Source organism: Crocuta crocuta, unplaced genomic scaffold (assembly GCF_008692635.1).
Source record: "Crocuta crocuta isolate KB4526 unplaced genomic scaffold, BGI_CrCroc_1.0 scaffold260, whole genome shotgun sequence".
NCBI lineage: Eukaryota > Metazoa > Chordata > Mammalia > Carnivora > Hyaenidae > Crocuta > Crocuta crocuta.
Window position 1 is genome coordinate 35,084 of NW_027527525.1, and position 11,417 is coordinate 46,500.

General features: G+C 40.4%; 1 long non-coding RNA gene across 1 annotated transcript in view; it reads right to left on the reverse strand.

Moving 5' to 3' along the window:
• LOC144231900 (uncharacterized) overlaps positions 1-11,075 on the reverse strand; it is an 11,778-nt gene extending 703 nt beyond the window's left edge. The window contains exon 1 of the long non-coding RNA XR_013335233.1: positions 10,981-11,075. This is a non-coding gene — a long non-coding RNA (uncharacterized LOC144231900). The remainder of the gene's footprint in view (positions 1-10,980) is intronic.
• Between the last annotated feature and the right edge of the window lie 342 nt (positions 11,076-11,417).

Sequence of the window (11,417 nt, forward strand, 5' to 3'; positions counted from 1 at the left end):
GAAAAAGAAAGAAGGAAAGAAAGAAAAAGAAAGAAAGAAAGAAAGAAAAAGAAAGAAAGAAAGAAAGAAAGAAAGAAAGAAAGAAAGAAAGAAAGAAAGAAAGAAAGAAAGAAAGAAAGAAAAAGAAAAAGAAGGAAAGAAGGAAAGAAGGAAAGAAAGAAAAGAAGAAAGGGAAGGAAGGAAGGAAGGGAGACGGAGTGAAGGAAGTAAGAAAAGAGGACAAAGAAAACAGATTTGGGAGGGATATTACACTTCATAAAACTAACTTGTTTTCATATTCTAAGTTAAGAAGCTANGGAAAGAAGGAAAGAAAAAAGAAAAGGAAGGAAGGAAGGGAGACGGAGTGAAGGAAGTAAGAAAAGAGGACAAAGGAAACAGATTTGGGAGGGATATTACACTTCATAAAACTAACTTGTTTTCATATTCTAAGTTAAGAAGCTAATAGAAGAAAACATATATATGTGCCTGTGTGTATGTATACATCCTCCTCCTCACCACGCACGCGCGCGCACACACACACAACTCACACAGAGACGCCACACACACCACTTAGTTGGCCTACAACTTCAGGGATCTCAGTATCCCTAATTACAGCTTACACTGCAGGCTACACAGAAGCACTGCTGATCCCAGTCCTGGCATGGCTCCTGTTTAAACATACTTCCCAGAAATCTTAGGCAGCTCGCCATGGTAAGGAAACAATTGACGTCAGATTTTGAGCAGGGGAATCCGTCGAGGGCGCGGAGGAAGGCGGAGGCGAGTCGTTAAAGGTGGTGAGAGTGAGGCTTTTCATGGACCCTACAGCTGATCATTATTTCCCTGATTCCATATCAGGACAAAGAGGTTATTATTCCTGCGTGGCTTACCAGGGCCTCTGGAGCTCTGTCTGTTCTGAAAGTCAATGGCTGCCTCAAATTTCCACTGGGGATACTGAAGGAGCCTGGCTCTGATGCTAAAGAAATTTCCTGTCTTTTGCTGGCTCTCTTGATGGTTCGCCATAGCTAAAATATTTCTTTTTATTAATTATGGATGGTCTTTAAGGTTCCCTTTAGTGCACAGAGTGTTGTTGAAATGACCTCAGAAATTTAGTCAAACTTCTTCCCACTGCAGGAGTTTTGTGTGTGGCACAAAACCATTTTCCATTCAGTAAATATTTATTCACTGTGACAGATATTGTTAGTATTCTGCCTCATGTTCAACTACTTTTCTTTTCCCTTGGACGTGGAAATTTTTTTTTTGAGGCAGAATTATGTTCACACCCAAGCAATAAATTTTTATTGGCGTAAGTCAATCATGATAATCGTATTGTCACTCTCAGCATTCTTGGAAGCTAGGGATCTCTTGAACCAACACAAGTAACCAGTTAGCTGTAGATACCTCGTTATATTAAGAAAACATAGTCACTGTGGTCAGATTTTTCTGTTTCCTTCAAAAAAAATATATCTACATTCAAGATATACTCTATTCCAGGCCTGTGTTAGGGAAGGCATGTGGGAGACATAGAGATACACTGTGCAGATCCCCCTTCGAGGAAGACTTGCTGCCCAGCAGGGATACCTGGGATCAACAGACAGCCTCCAGCTGCCAGCCTTTTCAGGGTTCTGAAGAACCCCTCTCCAGAGAACCCCCCCTCCCCCAGTCAGAGATCTGACCCTTCCTTGGGCAGTCTACGTCTCCTGACTACATGGGACAGGCGCATAAAGATGTAATCATTCTGGGCCATTGCGGGACTCACTGGCATGCGAGACTTACTCCTGAATTCCCCATCAGTTTGAGGATTTGTTGAGATATTGTTGCCTTCATGGCCTTCAATGGCAATAGCCAGTAAAAATGCTCCCAATGGGCAGAGTGAGGGTGTGTGAAAAAAGATAGTTGACCAAGGTTTGAATACATATGAAGATATGGTCAATACCAAATGGCTTGGCAGGATAGCCAATGGTATGGAAAGAAAAAGATTGGAGGACCAGGGATAGAAATTTTAGTTAGAGGTGTATGGATGAACATTTGGGATTAGCACAGTGTACCTCTGTGTCACAGGTGAACAGCTGCCTGAGAGTGTCTATTATGGGAAAGGCACTAAATAGCCAAGTGGACAAAATGACTGGTCTAGTTCTTATTTAGCCAGCCTTTGTCATCAAGCATTCCAGGATTAACATGACAGGCAGATGAATGATGTGGCCAAGGTGGTGGAGATTACACATGGGCTCTATAGTATGGACTCTCACTGACCAAATCTGATTAGATGCTAACATGGCATGACATTAGATGGTCTAACCAGCCAACAACAGAAATGAACAACGAACACCTGGTACAACACCAAACCTTAAAACCAGTTGGCCACTTGGCTACAAGTTGACTATGGGCTCTTTCCATTCTGTATGGGCCAATGCTTCTTTCTTACAGGAACAGAAGCAATATTTTGGATTTGGATTTGCTTTTACTGCCTGTGAGATTTAAGCAATCACCACTACCTAGAGGCTTATAGCATGACCAACCAGCATGGGATTCCCATATAATAGTGCATCAGACCAGCAGACCCACTTGATAGTAAAGGAGGCATGGGGGTGTTTTATCTTGAACAACAGTCTACTCATCTAAAACTATGCTTCTCAGTCTTATGGTACCATTTTATGGTAATGTTTTACCAATGTTGGTTCATAAATGAAAACCATGCATTCCTGACCTGATCTTCCTACCCTATAGAGAAGGTTTCTGGACAAGGATAGAGATAGTTACTCCTATATTAATAATGTCCTGCTCGTGCCACTGGACAGTTCTCTACTGTTCTGTGCAATAATGCCCATCAAATTAGCATTAGGAAATATTTGGGGATTTAAGATTAGGACTCAGAAAGTTGATGAGATTTATTGATATATCAGTCATAAAGCAAGCTCATACAAAACAAATGTGCACATTTGTTTTTCCATGAATGTACTAGTGATAGTGGATGATAGTGAAAAAATATGCCCAGGGATTTTGGGGGCATGACTTAAAATCATAGGCAGTGACTCTGATGTTTCTTCACACCTGATATTTTATTTTTTATTTTCTTAATTTTTTAATGTTCATTTATTGTTGAGAGAGAGAGACAGAGTGGGAGTGGTAGAGGGACAGAGAGAGAGGGTGACAGAATCTGAAGCAGTCTCCAGGCTCTGAGCTGTCAACACAGAGCCTGGTGTGGGGCTGAAACTCCCAAACTGCGAAATCATGACCTAAGCCGAAGTTGGATGCTTAACTGACTGAGCCACCTAGGTGCCCTGATGTTTTATTTTAAAAATTTATGCAAATTTTGCCTTTTGTTTCACCATGTATCCATTTCTGTTATAATAGAAAACAATTGGGCCACCAGGGTGGCTCAGTTAATTAAGCATCTGACTCTTGATTTCCGCTCCTGTCATGATCTCATCATCATGAGATCAAGCCTTGTGTTGGGCTCCATGCTGGGCATGGAGCCTGCTTAGGATTCTCTTACTCCCTCTACTCCTCACTGTCCCCCACAAAAAAAAAAAAAAGAAGAAGAAGAAAGAAAAGAAAAAGAAAACAATCAATTCATCTCCAAGTCTTCATAGTGTCTAGTCAACTCTTAGTGTTCTAGAAAGATATGACATATTCACCCTTTGTCTTCACTTTTCCATGAACACCAGAATATCTCCTTGGTGAACCCTTAGATTCATAAAAATTGCTCAGAAATGGAATGAGGATAGAAGCAAGAGGAATACAGAGGACTGATTCCTGGAAGCACTTATTCAAATAGAGGATAAAGGATGACAAGCTATGAAAAGGAACAGGAAGGCACTGTCAGAGGGATAGAAGAAATGGAAGACAGTTTTTCAAACTGAGGAAGGATAGTGTCAGCTTAGGACCCAAAACCATTTGTGAACTTTGAAAGAACCATTTCTGTAATGCTATGGAAATAAATGATACAGTGGGTTAAAGAGTGAGTGGAAAGATTACTAATACATTTTTATGTATATGTACTATCTCACTATTTAACTCACTTTTAAAGGTTTTTTTTTTTGCTTTCACTTGTCATAATTTTTATTTCATTTTCCTTTTATTTTATTAGCTATATGTTATTTCACTATGTTTTCTGTCATTATTGATGAGAGCTCAACTCCATGTACCTTCTCCCACCTTATTAAGCTATGGTCATCTATTTGAATTCTACATATATTTTATATTCCATGAGATTATTATTTTTATTCATATACTCAATATTCATTTAGGTTTACCCATGTTTATCCTTTCAGTTTCTTATTCCAGATTTTCTGAGCTCCCATTTTATTTCTGCCTGAAGACCTCCCTTTTAATGTAGGGCTGAACATGGTAAATTCTTTTTCCTTTTTAATATCTTTCCATTTCACCTTTATTCTTGAAGGATATTTTTGCTGAGTATAGAAGTCTAGGCTGGTCGTTATTTTGTTTAATACTTTGAATATGTCATTTCAATTTTTTTCTGGTCCATAACTTTTCTTTAATGTGGTCAACCTATACTACTGAGCTAGTGTTGATGCTCATTTGAAAGACCTGTCTGTCTATCTAGCATCACCTTTCTGTCATCTGTCATCTCAGCTGCTTCCAAGATTTTTTCTTTTGTCAGTTTTGGCAAATTCTTGATGACTGTATCTTCAAATATTATTTCTTCTCCATTTTCTCTCTCTCCACTCCTTCTGGGACTTCAAGATATATGTGTTAGACCCTTTGCTATGTCTCATGAGCCTCATAGACTCCTTTCCATTTCCCACATCTCCCCCTCTTTCTGTGTGGGTAGAAGTAGCATTTTTTTTTCACTGATATATCTTCCAGTGTGACATTTCTCTCCTGAATGTTATTGGCTATACAATTAAACACACGTATAGAATTCTAAAATTTCACTTATCTTCTTTTTCAGAGCTTCAGAGTTTCCTTTTTTAAAAACTAGTTTCTAGTTTTCTGCTAAAATTCCGTATGTTGTCATCTGATTTCTTTCATTTCAAGCATAATTACCTTGAAGTCTATGTCTCATAACTTCTCTATCTGGATCTCTTGAAAGTCTTTTTTTTTTTTTTTAGATATTTTCAATGTTTATTTATTTTTGAGAGAGAGAGAGCACAAGCAGGGGAGGGGCAGAGAGAGAAAGAGACACAGAATCTGAAGCAGGCTTCAGGCTCTGAGCTGTCAGCACAGAGCCCAATGCAGGGCTCAAACCCACAGACTCTGAGATCATGACCCAAGCCAAAGTCAGACTATTAACCAACTGAGCCACCCAGACACTCCTATGATACTTTAAAATCTTATCTCTTCATATGATTTATAAGTTCTTGATTGATTACAGGACATCATGCAGGAATATTATCTTCCTCCAGGGAGAATATACTTTGATTCTCACCAACGCTTTGTGTAAGGACAGATCTCCTAAATTTGGTCTCAGATTAAATTGAACCTGTTTGCTCATTTATAAATTGTAGCCCTTCTTGTGTCCTCAAATCTGGAAGTAGAAATGTTATGTCCTGTATTCATGTGTCAATTTGAACTGAACTCAGAATGGAAAGAGATATGACTATTTATCACTCTTTTTTTAAATTTTAAATGATTATTTGTTTTTGAGAGAGAGAGATACAGAGTGTGAGTGGGGGAGGGGCAGAGCAGGCTCCAGGCTCTGAGCTGTCAACACAGAGCCCGATGCAGGGCTTTAGCCCACAAACTGGGAGATCATGACCCAAGCTGAAGTCAGATGCTTAACTGACTGAGCTACCCAGGCATCCCTACTTGTCACTCTTAGCCACCACAGAAGGGGTGGCCCAACAAATGCATGGTTGGTTTTCAGGTGCAAGATTGTTTTCTTATGGTCATTTCATGAGCTTTAGTACATAAATTTCAAGGTCTGAAATGAACTTAATCAGGTATAGCTCTAGTAGAGCAAGGTTTGCCTCAAAACAAACATATAGAACTTTTAGGCATTGGTAGGTAGAAGACTTATTAATCTCTTTATGGGTAAGAATACAGTTACCTAACTTACACATGGTAGTAAGAATATGATTCTATCCTTTACATTTTAAATACTAGGTACTAGTGTTACCAGATCATTTACTCCAAATTCCAATTCTCTTTATATCATTTTATTTCATCTCTCCCTCTCTCTGTCATCTATCTTATCCATCCATCCAACCATCCTTCTCTGGCTCGCTTTGGGGTGAGGTACAAATACATGCCTCCCTACCCAGGCTGAGATGAAGAAAGATGTCCCAGCAACCTATTACTCTGGGCATTTGAGTTCTCCTACCATCTTTCACTTCAACTCTTTTATATCCTCAAGAGAGACATCCAACACTTTTGTTTTTTGTTTTCGTCCTACCTTTATCTTGATTTACAGTATGCTGGTAAGAGCATTTTGAAGAAAATATATAATTACTGTTAAAAAATACAACCTATGGGATAAGGAGGATGTGGTATATATATATATACAATGGGATATTACCCAGCTATCAATAAGACTGAAATCTTGCCATTTGAGACACTGTAGATGGAACTAGAATGTATCATGCTAAGCAAAATAAGTTAGTCAGAGAAAGACAACTACCACATGATTTCACTAATAGGTGGAATGTAAGAAACTCAACAAATGAACATAGGGGAAGGGAAGGAAAAGTAAAATAACATAAAAACAGAGAAGGAGACAAAACATAAGAGATTCTCAAATACAGAGAACAAACTGAGGGTGGCTGGAGGGGTGTTGGGTGGGAAGATGGGCTAAGTGGGTGAGAGGCACTAAGAAAGGCACTTGTTGAGATGAGCCCTGGGTGTTATATGTAAGTGATGAATCACTAAACTCTACCCCTGAAACCAATATTATACTATATGTTAACTAACTTGAATTTAAATAAAATCTTGAAAGAAAAAAAATACAACCAATGGGTTTAGGCTTATTGAGTAATTGTAATTTAATTTTCTCTAGTATTCTCTTTTTTTCCCAAATGTTGAACAACAAACAGATATATTTACCTGCTATCTGAACAATAACAAATGTTGTTACTTTTATAACAAAATTTTTCATTTTTTTAAAAGTGGAGTTAAAATTATTACGTCCAAATATGTCCAGAAAGTCTGTTTAATGATTCAATCAATTGCCTGAATTATAATTAAATATGATAATTATTTTGTCTTTAAAATAAGTAAGCAGTCCCCTTACCACTTCTAAGTTTTATTACAGTGTCTCAGGAGTGAAATGTTAGGGTTTCTATACAATATTACATTCAGATCAGATCTGAAATCTTTTAGGGAAAGTGTATCACTTTAGGCTTCCTTAGGATAGACAGAACTTGTTTATTTCACGTGATGTCACTAACTAATGTCCACTTGTTCCTGCCTTTCTCCTTCTCCAGCTTGGTTGGAGCACCATGGAAACCCACTGAAGGCTGCTACCCAGGAGACTCAAGAGGGAATTGTTAAAAAGGAAAACTATCCAAACATTGTCTTTTCCCTTTGCAGACTAAACAGGAAAGAGAACTCATAGGCAAAGTAAGAATAGATGTGCTTTGTGCTCGAACACTCTAAGAAGGATATGGTCTGGACCAAGGAGTGCTGGCTCTCTCCGGCTCCATGTCTGATGACCCAAGGTTTATAGGATTCAGGTCCAGAGAAGTGGATTTCTGCCACTGAGGACTCATTAGGGCTGATGCTGTGATGGTGCTAGAAAGGAAACCTTATGTTCATCTCAGACCTGCCAGCTGTCTAGATGCCATCCCCATCAGCAATGGAAGAATGCTCTGAACTTGGACTAGAGAAGACACAGTGAGAGCCAGGCTAGTCAATGAGCCTAATCATGGCAATGCTAATAATAGCAGACCTTTACTGAGCACTTACTGTGAGCCAGTACTGCTGAAAGCAGTCTGTATGCATTACCTCCACTTAATCCTCCCAACTATAACAGAGCTGGTGCTGTTATGATAACTGGTTTGCATGCAGGAAATGAGGCTCAGACAGCGTAAGTAGTTTGCCTATGATCTCTTGGCCAGAAAATGGGAGTGATGAGTTCTGCACTCAAGTCTGTTCTAATGCTGTGGCCCAGGATCTCATCACTTGGCTTTCCCACCTCTCAAGTCCAGTCTCTCAGAAGGACACTCTGATCCTCCACGATGTGGCCCAGGGCCTTCCTCCTGCCCTCTCTCCCACCGTGGGTCTCCCCACCTCTCCCTCCCATCTTTTCTCAGGCCCTACAAGTTCAGGCCCCACTCCCCAAGCACATCTTGCACTTCTGAGATTCTTTGCTTTTGCTCACTCCCTGTGCTCATTCCCTTGTTACCTGCCAAACCAGCTCTGTCATCCAGCTCCCTGTGCACATGCCACTTCCTGTATGGAGCCTCTCCCAGTTTCCTCTTCTACCTCTTGGCCTCCTTATATCTGTTCCCTCAGCACCAAGTTCATGTTTTGGATCAGCACACTATGGTCTACAGGCCAAATCTGGCCTACTGTACGTTTTCATATGGCCCCACAAGCTAAGAATAGCTTTTATATTTTTAAAAATTTGGAGGGGAAAAAATCAAAAGAAGAACAGTATTTTGTGGCACACAAAAATTATTTTGAGTACAAATATCAAAGGACATAAATAAAGTTTTATTGGTAAACAGGCATATTCATTTGTGAATATATTGTCTGTGACTGCCTTGACATTACAACACCAGAGTTAATAGTTGCAACAAAGAGGGCTCAGTGTTTCAAATAGTTGCTATCTGGCTCTTCATACAGAAACAATTTAATGAGAGTATATAGAAAATATTTGTACATCAAGAACTTGGAACCCCTATCATTGCTGTCACTGCTATCTCAAAGTAGGATAATTTGATAAGCATTTTTCACAAAGGGAAAGGGGCAGCTTACTCCTGCTTTGGAGTACTATAAAGTTGTGTTTCAAAATAATGGGCACCCACGTGTTACTGATTTTTATATCACTGTGCCCAGCATGGGGTCTGATTCCAAGTAGACACTAATTTAATGAGCATTTGAGGGGAAGATATCCTATATACAAACTTAGTGACAAGTCACATCTATTCTTCAGGCTTCGATTTCTTCACCTATAAAATGGTCAAGTTGGTTTGTAACATTTATAATGACAGTATCACCAACAAGAGTAATAGAAGTTTTTGTTGAGAACTTACCTTGACCATACATTCATTTTGTCCAACAGCCTTCAGAATAAACACCATCCCCATCACACAAATGAGAAACTTGAGCTCAGGAAGAAATTGCAGGATATTCAATGGCCCCATTTGAGGCTACACCTTTCCTGAAGTCCCTCCCTCATTTTTGCTTATCAGAACCCCAATCTGGTTGCACTGGTTGGGGCAGTCGCTTCTTGGGGCTTCTGACGTCTTTCAAGTTAAACTCAATACTAGCTAGTCAGCCTTGGGCTAACTGTCAGTTCTTCTGGATTCACTAAATTCACACATCCCTCCCTCATCTCATACCTAGTGTCCTGTGGACACCAGATTCAGGCAGGGTCTCCTCTATTTCTCCCCTGAAAGCAGACCCTCCAGGGAAACAGGGTCCCCTATCCCCTAACCACTTTCTTGTTACTTTCATAATAAGAGACTTGGGTAGAAGTCCTAGTAACAGAGACCTCTTCAATAAAATTAGTCTGATGACAGATATACCAGTGTTTTCCAAGAAACATGTTGAAGGCTGAACATCATAGGTCTGATTCCTGAATCCTGGTATGTTTATTTATTTATTCTGAGCAATTTGCTCAACACTGGAACCCGTGTACATCATAGCATGGATGGGATTTCTTAATTATTCATGCCATTAATAATTGACACCATTAATAACACTGTAATACCATTAATAATTGAGTACATAAAATGGAATTCTCTGGAATTAATTTATTATCATTAATTTTCTGTGTCGGCTTGCAAGAGCTCATTAGAATGGTGGTCAGGGTCTGTGCATCAAATTATTTAACTAGTCATCCTCAGGCTTAAGAGGCCAAGGAATTGTGGAATCCACTCCAACCACTGCCTTTCCTTGCCAGTAACAGTCTCCTCTTTGGTCTTTTATCCCTCCAGGAAAGGGGCGGGAGGTGGGGGGGAAGTGTCTTGTGAACACATCCACATAATTCAGCTTATCTCACTGCTGACTTATAAAACAGGCCTAATGAAGAAGAGGGTAGCAAGCTGCCCACAGGTCTACAAAGCCTTGTAGTGAATCTGCCCTTGGGGCTACCAGTCTCCCCCCAAGTCAGGTCTAGAGCTCATCCCTCTCCTGCCATAGACCCTAAGAGCTCTGACTGCTCCCCTTCCATAATTAAAGCTTTGGGGGTGCCTGGGTGGCTCAGTAGGGTAAGCTTCTGACTCTTAGTTTCAGCTCAGATCGTGAACTCATGGTTTGTGAGATCAAGCCCCAGGTCTGTGCTGTCAGCGCAGAACCTGCTTGGGAATCTCTCTCCCCTTCTCCCTCTGCCCCTCCCCCACTTGTATGTGTTCTCTCTTTTTCTTTCAAAATAAATAAACATTAAAAAATTAAAAAGCTTAGTTAAAAATTAAAAAGATTAAAAGATCCTCCAGGATCTCTTTTCCCTTAAACTGACCAAAAAAATACATATAATGTTCCTGCCTTCGCCATCTCATCCTGATATCCCTTAAGACAAGCCGTTGACCCTTTTAAGAGTTTCAGAGCCAAATATAATAGAGGTACTGAAAGGAGAGATTAAGAATTACCTACACGGATCATGTACACTAATTCTGTGATTTTACAGAGAGCTTCAGTCCTCATGTGAGGCCCTGAACTTTAATGAGCCTATTGTATCTACAAAATGGCATAATACCTACAGTGAAGGCAAGAGAGGTAGCCATGGAGAAACACTGCCGCAGATGCCCATTCTAGGAAGGACCTGATGGCCAGGTGAAGGGGAGGGTCCGCAGACAGCCTACAGGCGTTGGCATCATCAGGGTGTGCTGAGGTGTGGAGACTGGCCAGGTCTGAGGGCACGTAGGACGACCAACTTACCAGGTAGGATGATGGACTCATTTGGTCTGCCTGGAACTTTCTCAGCACTAAAAGTCCCACAGCCCAGGGTTGGTCTTTGGACTGAAGTCCGAGTCCATGGGCACGTCTTTTGAAAGCAGAGGCGTTTGCCCTAAGCATTTGACAAGGCCAATCCTTTGTGACGTTTTGGGTGCATTGTCTGGAACAATGGACCACAGTGATTCTGCTCTTGCTCCCCTCCCCCCCACAAGCTGAGCTGAGTACAGCTGCCCACAGAGCCCACTGGGATCTTCTGACAAGAAAATTAATGTGATCTATTCCTCCCATGAACTCCCATAACACTCCATAACTTTCTAATGGTGCTCTCCACATTTCATGTTTTATTATAGCTATTGCGGAGTTACTCTTCCCTCTCCTGAATTGTGAGCCTCAGTCCCCGTGCCAGTGACTGCCATGTT